At 37.1% G+C, this 12,632-nt stretch overlaps 1 protein-coding gene across 1 annotated transcript in view; it reads left to right on the top strand.

Moving 5' to 3' along the window:
- LOC111513928 (nuclear cyclophilin protein Moca-cyp) overlaps nucleotides 1-12,632 on the top strand; it is a 111,386-nt gene that overhangs the window by 29,772 nt on the left and 68,982 nt on the right.

Raw genomic sequence — 12,632 nt, 5'->3', positions numbered from 1 at the left:
CTTATTTCAAAATATAAAAATCAGCTATATAATACATGAATATTACTGGAGTTTTTTCCCAACACCAAACCGTTATTTTAACATTTCTAAACGTGTTTCGATCACCAAGTGATCATATTCATGAGGAAGATCAAACTAATCATACTCCCAAAGTTATCCTTATGTATACCATAGATACCACTTCTAGCTACCTGCGTCTTGAGTGTCTTGAATTAATTTCACAATATTGCCTTATCCACTACTCTAAAATGACTTTTACAATGTATTCTCATGAATAGTCAGATAAATCTAATGAATAAAATATTATTTTAACAAGTTATATAAAATTAATTTCAGAATATTGCCTTATCTACTAGTTTTACATTAATTTTAGAATGTGTCCTTATGTAATAGTCATGTAAATCTAATAATTAAAATATTATTTTAACAAACTATATAGTAACTAATAGGTATTGGTCCACCATCGTTATTCATAATATGTTTACTTATTTCTACACTTTCATAGGTATCTAGATGCCGTTGTTGTTAACTTGACTAACTAATCTTAATGAACTGAAGTCTATGGAATGGTTTTGTTGCAAAATATGATGAGCGACTGCAGATTTTTTAGTGTTCCTTATAATTTATTTCAATAGATCTTTTTGTCTGTCCATAATATTTTGCATTGCAGTCCTTACATTTAATTTCGTAAATTCCAGACTTTTCCGAATTCTCGACTTTGTCTTTTAAATTTCCTAAAGGGCTCTGTAGTGTATGATTTTTTAAATCCAACTTCACACTTAGTTCTTTGAAAATCTTTCCAACGTTCTTCGTGTATTGGAGGTATGGAACTAAGATAAATTTATCTTGGTTCTTGTCATTTTTAAAAGTCGAGCTTTCGTTAATTCCCATCCTAAACTTTTTCTTTCTTATTATATCATCTACAATACCCCTCGAGAAACCGTTAGTGGCTGCTATTTCCTGTATTGTAAGTTTTTCTTTTGTGAACCTCTCGTGTGAGAGGAAAAGTCAAAAGACGGTGTACTAGCAATTTCAGCCCAGCACTTTTGTGCTGTCCACAGTGATATGAACTGTCAGGAATAAACTTGTACGTACTTGGTGATCGAAACAAATGCCGAGGTGTTAAAAATAACGGTTTGGTGTTGGGAAAAAACTCCAGTAATATTCATTACTACATCAAAGGTTCCAAACAGTGCATCACAAGTATACAGGGTGTCCCTGGACTTCCTCTTTTCCTCTCGGGAATGTACAGATGGGGTCAAAATATCACCAGTACTTCATATAACTTTTTTTCCTAAAATCCTTCGTTACCAAGTAACGGGCCCTCGAAGTTACAAAATGAGAAATGTTTTTCTTTGATAACTTTTCAAGTGAATATTCAAAATCATCCAAATTTTGGTAATTGACTAAACAAATGAATTCCTTCGATGAGCTTTCATGCAGGAGTCAGTTGTTTTGCTACAAAGTCAGGAACGGACTACCCCCGATGGTTCACACCCCAAAACTTTGAAATGACAGATATTTTTCAATATTTTTCAACAGATTAAGGTTACTTGGACAATTTTATGAATAAAAGTACTCGTGTGGAAAGTCGATCGGAGCAACGAGTTTTGATAAAAATGTAGTTTCACTCGACGACATCAAACCCGCTCGTCCGCCATTATTTGAAATGAATAATTATCAAAGCAGAAATAATAATGATAACGTTAATTCAACAACATTTATCCTGAGATGTCTACCATTATTCGAAAATATTAGTTTTTAAGGAAAATGGAAATGATAGGTAAAATGTTCATAACGAATTTTTATAATGCAAACACGTTTAACTAACGAAACTCAAGAGCCTCAAGAGCAAACAAATGAAAAATCCGCTACAGAAACTGCTCGATATGACCACCTTCTCTCTCTATACATTTTCTTAGTCTGCGAAGACACCCTCTCTGTACTTGAAATAGCATTCCAGGGTCGTTTCGTATGGCTTCACAATGTAATGTTATTCTATTCAACAATGCATCTCTTGTGTGAATAGGTGTAGCGTAAACAAGGCTTTTTAGATGCCCCCACAGAAAGAAATCCAATGGATTTAAATCCGGAGACCGTGATGGCCATGAATATGGCCCACCTCTACCAATCCATCTATTGTGGAAAATATGGTTCAGATGGTCACGCACAATCAAACTAAAATGAGGAGGAGCGCCATCATGCATAAACCACATATCTCTTCGGGTTTGCAATGGAACATGTTCCAAAAGTCCATTCAAATCGTTCTGAATGAACTCCAAATAACGTTCTCCATTCAATCGGTCCTGTAGAACGAATGGTCCTATAAGATGGTTTCCTATGATACCAGCCCAAACATTCACGTTGAATTTCCGTTGGTGTTTGGTTTGCAATATCCCATTGGGATTTTCTTCGGCCCATATATGGAGATTATGAGAGTTGATAACTCCATCTCTACTGAAACCTGCTTCATCAGTGAATAAAACTCGATTAATAAAAGTCATATCCTCTCTTTGCCTATCCATGAACCAATTGGTTCACTATTCTATGAATAGTGGACTTGGATGTATGGAACTGTTCTGATAGATTTCTGATGCTCATTGAAGGATCATCAGCGACGGCTTCCAAAATATTTTCCTCCAATACAACGGTACGTACAGTCCTAGGAGCGCCCTCACCACCTCGTTTTGGCAAAACTGTACCTACAATAATATCGAAATAAAACAACGTGCTCAAATTAATTATCAATTATTACATACCTGTCTCCCTCAAGCTGCGATCGACACGCTCGAATGTTTCTCTTGACGGTACCGTTCGATTGGGAAAATGCTCGGAATACAGACGACGAGCTTTTGCAGCATTACAAAATGCTTGTCCATAAAATACATGCATATCTGCATATTCATTGAATGTAAACTGTTCGGCCATATCAAAAAAATTCAAAATATCCTATAGAATATTGACAATACAATGATAGTCATATGACAACGCACCACTCAACAAAACAAAATCGCATTCCAGTTTCTCATTTTTTATCAAAACTTTCTAAAAGGTGTTTTTGTCAACATCTGTGAAAGAAATGGAACATAATTATTCCCTGGATATTTTTCACCTGATCATGTGCAGCCGTTTTTGTAGTTCATTCGTTTGCTTTTTATTAGTATAGTAAATATTTTTTCCGATGTGCGTTTTTTCAGCTAAATTTAGATTCGTGATAAAGAATTTCTCCCATAAAATTATAATTATCAGTGAAACTCCTCAACAATTTAGCTGTGAAGAAGAATTTGAAACATTCGAATGTTGAGTTTCATGAGATTCAGATAACCGATCAACACGAAACGTGATTATTCCACACGTATTATGTACATACAAAATATGGAATGAATTCGATATTTCATAGTAGAGTAGCTTGTTACTTTAAAAACACCACGAATCTACAGAACTTGATATTTCTTTTGAAAAAATATCTGCTATCACAATTGTGACTTAAACTTCCATATAGGTACTGTACTTTTTGTTTACGACTTCATTTTAGCATACTTTGTATTATTCCTGTTATAAATGTTGTTGAATTAACGTTATCATTATTATTTCTGCTTTGATAATTATTCATTTCAAATAATGGTGGACGAGCGGGTTTGATGTCGTCGAGTAGAACTACATTTTTATCAAGACTCGTTGCTCCGATCGACTTTCCACACGAGTACTTTTATTCATAAAATTGTCCAAGTAACCTTATTTTGTTGAAAAATATTGAAAAATATCTGTCATTTCAAAGTTTTGGGGTGTGGACCATCGGGGGTAGTCCGTTCCTGACTTTGTAGCAAAACAACTGACTCCTGCATGAAAGCTCATCGACGGAATTCATTTGTTTAGTCAATTACCAAAATTTGGATGATTTTGAATATTCACTTGAAAAGTTATCAAAGAAAAACATTTTTCATTTTGTAACTTCGAGGGCCCGTAACTTGGTTACGAAGACTTTTAGAAATCTTTATGTAAATTTTGAATCAACTGCCACCGAGATAGTCTAATTTAACGTGATTTTGGCAAGCTCTCCATCGGGGGAAGCATTCAGTGGTTCCAGAGTTGAAAAATGAACTGGAGTGAGAACAGACACATTGTTAGGGTCAGAGCTGATCGGACAGAACGGCCTAGAATTCAAAACTAATTATACTTGGACCAATAAAGTGTTGAAGTGAGAAGCTGATTTCCGAGGGTTCTAGAGATGTGATTACTCCAGTATTTCTGGAGTAAGAGAAAATACAGAGTTTGGAAATCAGGGTGAAAATATTGGCAGTGTACACTTTCGACGATTAAGTCTGTTTACCGATGTTTGCTGGGTAATAATAACGGGTGTCGTTTATCATAAGTGAGCTTGGAGTGTGTGAGACGACCACCTACTCTCAAGACATCATTAGTGTCAAGAAAAATATTCAACAATATTCAACAAAAATATTTAACATGCGGAGTGATTTTTCTAAATTTTTTCCACGCAGTAAGGAGGATTATTCAGAGTGGAACACGTGAGATTGAACATGTTCCACTAGGGCAGTGTTTCTCAAAGTGTGCGCCGCGGTGCCCTAGGGCGCCGTGGAACCTTTATTGGAGCGCCGTGGGCCACCGGTGAGTCTCAAGGTACAATGTTTTACAACATAGATAACTGAGAATAAAGGTAATACGTCGGTATCTAGTAATAAAAATCCTCTGATTATATGATAATATCGGTAATTGCGAAATGAAATCCGTTCAGACAGCCACCTACCTACTTTTATTAATTAAATATCTAGTGTAGTCTTTACGTTCGGGGCGCCGCGATAACCTTCAAAAAACATAAGGGAGCCGTGAATTCCAAAAGTTTGAGAAACACTGCGCCAGGGAAAGTGAAGCATGATGGAGATCGTCGAACGTGAGGTAAGGCAACTTTCGTTCGGGAGGAGGACGCTGGCAATTATGGAGGAAACGCTTCATATAAACGACAATCCTTTGAATTTTAGTGAAGGAGGAATACTTTTGCAACAGGTCATCGAGAAAATAACTCTCTCTTTGGGAGGACAAAACAGTTATTTTTTTCTTATAGGATAATATTCTGCATCTAACTCGGCGGAGTAAATGATGGAGGGCCAGGACGTCGAAGGTTGGTAAAGCCAAGAAGGCCCCGCTCACCATTGGGAATAATCTAGAAGTTGGGATGAAAAAAGGCCTCGGGATGCACAATTAGCGGCGTTGTTTTCTGATAGAACGTAATGCCAAACTTCAGGGGGGAGCATGTCTTGAATTCGACTTACGCGGTTACTCACGAAAGTTTTCCATTTATGAGGAGACGAACGTATCCATGACAAGGTTGTTGATTAGTCTGACCAGAAAAAAATATTGCTTACGGGAATTTGTTTGTCAAAAATCTTTATAACGAAAGGGAAGAGATCAGATAGTGATAGTAGACAAGCCGCAGAGAGTTCGAGTTTTGGGATAGATATGGTTTCAAAAGGGGATACTTCGGATTTTGCGCATATCAGGCGAACGTGTGTATCATTTATAGCTTCAAATTGACAGTACATAACGGCTGCATAATCATGTTCACTGGCATTAGCAAAGCCATGCAAGGTACAGGAAAGAGAAGAGGTATGGAATAGAAAGCGTGGAACACAAATGCTTGAAAGAATTGGAAGCTCATCCTTAATCTGATTCCAAATGGATGTCACTTCAAAAGGAGGATTTTCATCCCAAGCTATACCTAAAGTCACCAAATGTTCAATGAACCTTCTTGCAAAAAGAGTAAAAGGACTAAAAAATCCGAGGAGATCGAATATCCGGCAATTTAGGAAAGTATATTTCTCTTGGAGCAAGGTACTGACATATAGTAAAAGAGAAATGATCAGAGGAAGCATTCCACTGTAAACCTAAAACCTTTACAATGGAATCATTATCAAGATCAAACGAGGTAAAGTTCTTCGAAACTTCCTGAGCAACTTTTCCATTTGTGAAGAACGAATCCTCTTTTTTTAAGCAGCGGAATGAGTTTAGCTTTGAGACTTTGAGCTTCTTGGACTGGATGGCAACTTGTCACGATATCATCTACATAGGAGGAGGTTTTTAAGGCTCCGGCTGTCAAGGGGAATTTTTGACCTTCATCCTGAACAAGCTGCAGGAGGGTTCTTATCGCGAGAAAAGGGACCGAGCTCACTCCATAAGTGACAGTATTGGGAACATTTTTCTGAACTGACTCGTTTGGAGAGTATCTCCAATGAATTTTCTGATTCTTCCTATGCTGTACGGAAAAGAGAATTTGACGATACATTTGACGAATGTCGACCATGAGAGCGATAGGATTCATTCTGAAGTTCAAAAGGAGAGTAACCAAGTCACTCTGAAGCTTGGGTCCTATTAACAAGGTATCATTGAGTGATATCCCATCAGGAGTTTTCGCAGAAGGATCAAATACTACTTTCAATTAGTGTAGCGCTTTCTGGTGCAAAAAAACACAATGATGTAGGAAGAAATATTCATCAGCGTTATTGTGTGTATCTGTTATGGGTGACATATGGACATATGATGTTGAGAAGATAATCCTGCATAAAGTCGGAATACTGTTCTTTTAACGAAGGATTTTTATTCAATTTGAGTTCGAGAAGGTGAAATCGTCGGACAGCCAGTTCTCGAGAATCGAAGAAAATAGCTGCAGTGGTACGGAAAGGAAGCAATACTATATATCTGCCTGAGGATGTTCGCGACACAGTTTAAGAGAATATGTCTTCGCAAACAGAATCTTCAGGAGTTGACTTACATATTCTTGGTACTTCTTCGAGTTCCCAAAAACGTTTGAGTGTAGAGTCGGGATAAGGATTACAAGAGCAATGTAAAAATATGAGTTTTTCAAAGCTAGAAGGGTTGGAATTGATCCCATGACAATCCAACCAAAAATGTTATGGAAGGCATTGAGTTCGTTATGTTTCCCAGGCAAGCGATCGACCACTATTTAGAAAGAAAGTATATCCGCTCCTAGAAGAAGGTCGATTTCACTAGATATGTTGAAATGAGGGTCAGCAAGCTTGAGGTTCGACAAATAAGACCAATTTGTGACATTGAGGTCATGACTAGGCATTTTATTACAAACCTTGTGCATTATGATGGCATTCAACTTGATAAGAAGTTTAGGGTTAGTGCATGGGTGAATCTGCAGGAGGACTGCTTTGGAAGCTGTTGAATTCATTTCGCTTATACCTTGAATGGAGAGGGAAATATTTTGTTTTTGATCATGTAATCCGACACGATTGCAGCAAATTTGGCTTATAATGTTGATTTGTGAACCTAAATCGGGTTTGGCACGAATTTGCTGATAGGCACCTCGGGCATCAAGAACTCAATAAGTGCTGTTGATAAGAGTATGGTAGTATTCATGTTCGATGGTTGACATTGAGAATGAATTAAGGATTTAATGATGTTCGTGAAAGAAGAAACTTGATTTGGTAGTGGATTATCTCCTACATGAGGCAGAGATGAGCTTGGATCCTTACTAAGTTGGTTTGGAGTAGCGGTGGTGCCACAGTGTAAAAAAGCTTGATTTGTCTATCCACAATGAAGACAATGTGCCCTTGAAGTTTTTACCAAGGACGTATGAAGCTGCCATGGGATGGTTTAAGTTTGCCTGCAAACACTTCAAGTTAACGAAGTGTTGCCGCAAACTTAGAACCTCTCGACCCTAAGAGGGAGGAGATGGAGGATTGTTAAGAATACCTCCACCCTCCTCTCCCAGGATCGAGGGATGAGTAGGCTCAGATGACGAGTTGAGAACACCTGCCGTCTCTGAGTTGCCTGCTAGCTTTTTTGACCCCTTGACGAGACGATTTTCGTCTTCGCTTTCGAAGAGCCAAATCCTGCTTTTTTTCTGGTTTTCTCGATGAGACGTTAGACGTATTCGTCTCCTGTGAACCAACTAGTTTCGCAGCCTTGGGATGGGTGTGAGCTGCTGGTTTACCCATATGTTTGGATGGAGGTTTGATTTAACTTCTCCCCGTAGGGGGATTTCCACTCGGCCCTTCTTTATTTACTCTAACGGGTACATTAGAGTGACAGTTGAGTAGTTCCTTGCTGGGATGGTGCCCGAGTTTTAGGGAGGAATAAGATCTGCCCAAAACCAAAATGTGTTCTGAAACCCATCCTCGTCAGCACGGCCATGGATCCATCGTCAAGAGCGAAGGTCCATTTTGACCAGGGCCATACTCTTCCTTGTAGAGAATAGTCCACTCCAAGGTTGGCAGACCATGGTTCATTTTCCTCAATCTAGTGAGGACCTGGTCGGAGGTCAGTCTGTGACTGCCTCTGTCAGGTAGGTAAGCAACACAGATGTGTGGTTTCAGAAGTTGGTCCCCTGTGATGCTTTTCAGAGAAGCGCCTTCCCACGGTTGCAGGGTATTAACTACACCCGCAAACCAGTTGCCGCTAACCTGATCCTTACAGATGACTTGTAACCATCCAGGCCCATCATCTGGAATAACCTCTACAGCCGACCAAGTAGCCCCTGCAGAGATTCCAGCTGATTGGCCGTTAATGAGGTAGTCTGATAATCAAGTTGCAAGATTCCCACCTTGATACCCGCGACAACCTTCCCATATGAGGATTTTTGCACGTCAGCTACACTTGACGATGAATTAAATTCAGTAAAAATTCGGTAAAAAATCATTTGAGCGCAAACGTTTGCGCTCAAATAATGCACTTGCAAAACAGAAAGCTCAGTAGTTCAGGCCGTGAAAGATGAACAAGGATAGCCAACCCAGCCAAAAAATATGAAAATTTCATAAATATCATTTGGTTGAAATTTGCTATAGTTATTTGAAGTAATAAGGCGCTTATTCAGCCAGAACAAGATTGAAATTATCAGGTCCAGTGGCGTCTCAGTGGGCACCACAGTCAACAATATTGAGAAAAAAAGAACGTCACTGATTTTTTTTTAGTTTTCAATTTTTTTTCAGATTAAGCAACTGAAAATTAACTTTTTCATCGCCTGTGTTTTCTTCATATCAAGCTTCGTTTTCGAGAAAATAAATCACTTCTAAAAACTATCCGTGGATAACATAAAAAAAAGGTAAATAATAAACAATTTCGACTTTGAAGTGAATGAGCAATTGCAATTGTCAATTATTCGAATCCTCAAGCTATCCACATCTAGTACAGTTTTATAAACAAGAGCCTCCTGATGACCCCATAAAAATGGAAATCTAGAGGATTCGTATCAGGACTGCGAGCTGGCCAATTTTGAGATCCTGAATGTATAATCCAGCGATAAGGGTAGGTAATGTCGAGATGCTGACGAGCAAGAGCACGTAAATGAGCTGGAGCCCCGTCGTGTATAAACCACATGTTGCCTCTTACATGTACCGGCACTACTTGGGGCTTGGTCTGTAAATAATTGAATAACTCGATTCATTCTTATCTCAATATATGTTTCTGCTACAAGAAAGAACCCTGATGACACACTCCATGTAGTTAGTGAGGTCTTGGGAGGGGGTTAGTTTATCTGAAAAACTGAATGACTCGTTTCAATGAAATAGTACCACATACTTATTTAAATATGTTTTTGCCGCAGAAAAACCCTAGTGATACACTCCATGTACTTTGTAAGGCCTCGAGTGGGAGTGGGGGTGGTGTCTCTGAATTAACGTTCTTTTGAAATAGAACCGCATTCTTATTTTAATATAGGTTTTTGCCTCAAAAAATCACCCTGATGATGCACTCTATATTCTTTGTTAGGCCTCATAATGGCTCTTTCTTGAGAAACTACCACCCACCAACTCTCATTAGAGGCACTATTAGTCCAATAAAATGAGGATTTAAATTACCATGCAAAAGGCAAGCCTGCATTTTTCAATATAAGTTGATTTTAGCATACATTCAAAGGATTTATAGTTAAAAAATGTTGAATTTCATTCAGGGGATAGAAAATGAATAAAAACTACCCCGAAAATCCCTTTTTCGAATATATCTCGAAAGCATAAAAATATATGAAAAAAAGGTCGAAACAAAAAATGTAGGCAATAAAATTTTCTATAAAATCGTTTCTGATCACTTTTGACGTATTTGCAATAGAAACCGAGATATTTGCAATAATCAATTAATACTTATAGTTCAGACGGGCTGCAGTAGAGCGGCTAATTCTGTCTGGCAACAGGTATTATAAGATATTCACCGAGCAAGCGTAACGGAATAGGTCGATGTTATAGATTGTGAAATAAATCATTGTAGTTGGGTGTTTGGGAGAGTGACCACACTTCACACTTCCGGATTTTCGCGGGGCAGTCCAGCTTTTTGGTGGGTTTGGGTTACAAGATTTTTTTTGGAACTTCTGTCCAAGGGCACCGAAAATTATGAAAAAATGCTCATTCGATTCAGAATGACCCCTAGTAACTTTTTGAAAAATTTCCACAGAGGCTCAAAAAATGGCAAAAGTAAAAATTTAGTAAAAAAAAGCGGGGTTTGGTTTTTTGCAAATATCTCTGAAAATATTAAAGATATCCGAAATTAGAAAAAAGACCTTTGAAGTGGAAAAAAATTACTGAATAAACAACCTTCCCAAACTCTATCACCAACATTTATAATTTCAATTAAGAAGCGAAAATAGCTCTAAAAGCGGGCAATGCGCGTCCCGTACGCGCTGACCGATATGGACCTTTGAACAATAAAAATTATTTCAACCTATTAAATATCATCATTAAGAAAAAAAACTTCACATACCTTCTAGACACTTGAATGAACGAAAATCCTTGGAAAAAATTTTTCTCGTGATTATTTTATTAGATATACTTTGGTTAATTAACTAATTTTTAAAAGTTTTGAATTACATGAAAACCTCGATAACTTTTAAATTAAAAACCTCAATTTTTTTACTTCTTGAAACTTCTCTTGAAAGCTTTTAAAAAAGATTCCCGTTAAAAAAATATAAAAACTTTGATTTTTCACTTTGTTATTAATAATTAAAGACAGTAAAAAGTGCAAAATTCAATTGAAGCAATGAAAAAGTTTTCTTTTCATTGCTTATTTCATTGCTTATTTCATTTGTTTATATTCTAATTATTGAGAGTTACATAAAAATGGTTTTTACGCAACTTTTAGCTCTATTTGTTTGAAAAATTGTTATAAACAATTGTATTGTTTATGAGATATTTGAAATTTTTCAGAGGGGATTTTTATCACTAATGAATATTATGATTTTTAAAAACAAAATCATTTCTCAAAAAAATTATTGCTTAAAAACGCATTTGTTGATTCACAATTTTGTTTGCTACTAAATATGAATATTGAGGAATGATTTTTTTTAATCATAATTTCTATTTTTTTATATTCTGAATAAAAACTGTGTTTTTTATTCATATTTATTCAATAAACAATTTGTTTTGAAAAATTAATTTTTACTATTTATATTTTTTAAATGCTACAAAAAAAAAACAAAAACAACAATTTGTTCCTTCTTGTGACACATGGTTTTTGAATTTCACTAGTTTGGACTTTCATTGTCTAATATATAAAATGATTTGAAATCCCTGAAACAACTGAAAAAAAGGAAGAATTAAAAATGAATAGCTGAAAATAACAATTATATTAGGCAAAAAACCTGAAATGAAATACAAGTGAAAATAGAACAATTGAACAAAAAATAAAAAAATAAAAAAAAATTAAAATGAAAATGAAAATAAAAAGTTAAGAGATTCCAAAACAAGTTAGTTCAAGACGTTTCGATTGTTAGTATCTATAATCGTCTTCGGGCGATGACTGGACTGATTCCTCGGAGAGATGACTATTTATGGGTCGTTAGAGTACTTTCATTTATCTCCACTTTCCATTTTTTTCGCTTCACTGGTTCAGTGGGATTCAGTGGGAGATAACCGTTTGGCAGAAGTTGGCCATTTTCCGCTTGATGATGGGTTTCCATATGTTGCTTATCTCTACGCTAGCTTGGGTGAATACGTTGTTGGACAACATTTATGCGGCTTCCTTGAATTTTCTCCTAAACCAATGTTCCTCTCTGTGTATGATCTCAGCTTGGAACCACTTGATGTTGGGTTGATGGGTCCAAACATGTTCTGCTATTCCTGATTTGCTGTATTCCCCTCGCTGTGTGTGTTTCTTGTGCTCGGCAATGCGAACATTCAATGGCCTCTTAGTTTCACCAATATAGGATTTTCCGCACTCACAGGGTATCCGGTAAATGCAATTCTTGGTATCGCAGTCCGCGTTTGGTGGCCTGGTTTTCGTGAGGCTGCTACAGATAGTGTTCCCGGATTTGAAGCAGGTTCTGATGTTGTACTCGGAACCAATTCTTCTAATCCTCTCCGATAATCATCTGATGTAGGGAAGTGCAAGCACTAGTTGTGACGGCTTCTCTTCCTTTCGAGACTCCTGCTGTTTTTTAGCCAAAGTCTTTTCTACCATCGCTTTGGAGTAACCAGTTGAAGATCATTTTTGATGATGTCTAGTTCTTTCTCGAGACCTTCCTTCATATTACAGAGCCTGAAAGCACGGTCTAATAGAGTCTTGATGATTTCTCTTTTAGTCGATTGATGGTAGTTGGATTCGTCGTTCAGATACTGTCCCGTGTGAGTGGGTATACAGATGTTCCCACTTAGTGTCGGTCCTCTTCA

The sequence above is a fragment of the Leptinotarsa decemlineata genome, unplaced genomic scaffold, assembly GCF_025532065.1.
Source record: "Leptinotarsa decemlineata unplaced genomic scaffold, Ldec_3_MD MMD2_P_RNA_scaffold_8, whole genome shotgun sequence".
NCBI lineage: Eukaryota > Metazoa > Arthropoda > Insecta > Coleoptera > Chrysomelidae > Leptinotarsa > Leptinotarsa decemlineata.
The sequence above is the reverse complement of the archived record's forward strand: the minus strand, read 5'-3'. Positions and strand labels throughout refer to the sequence as shown.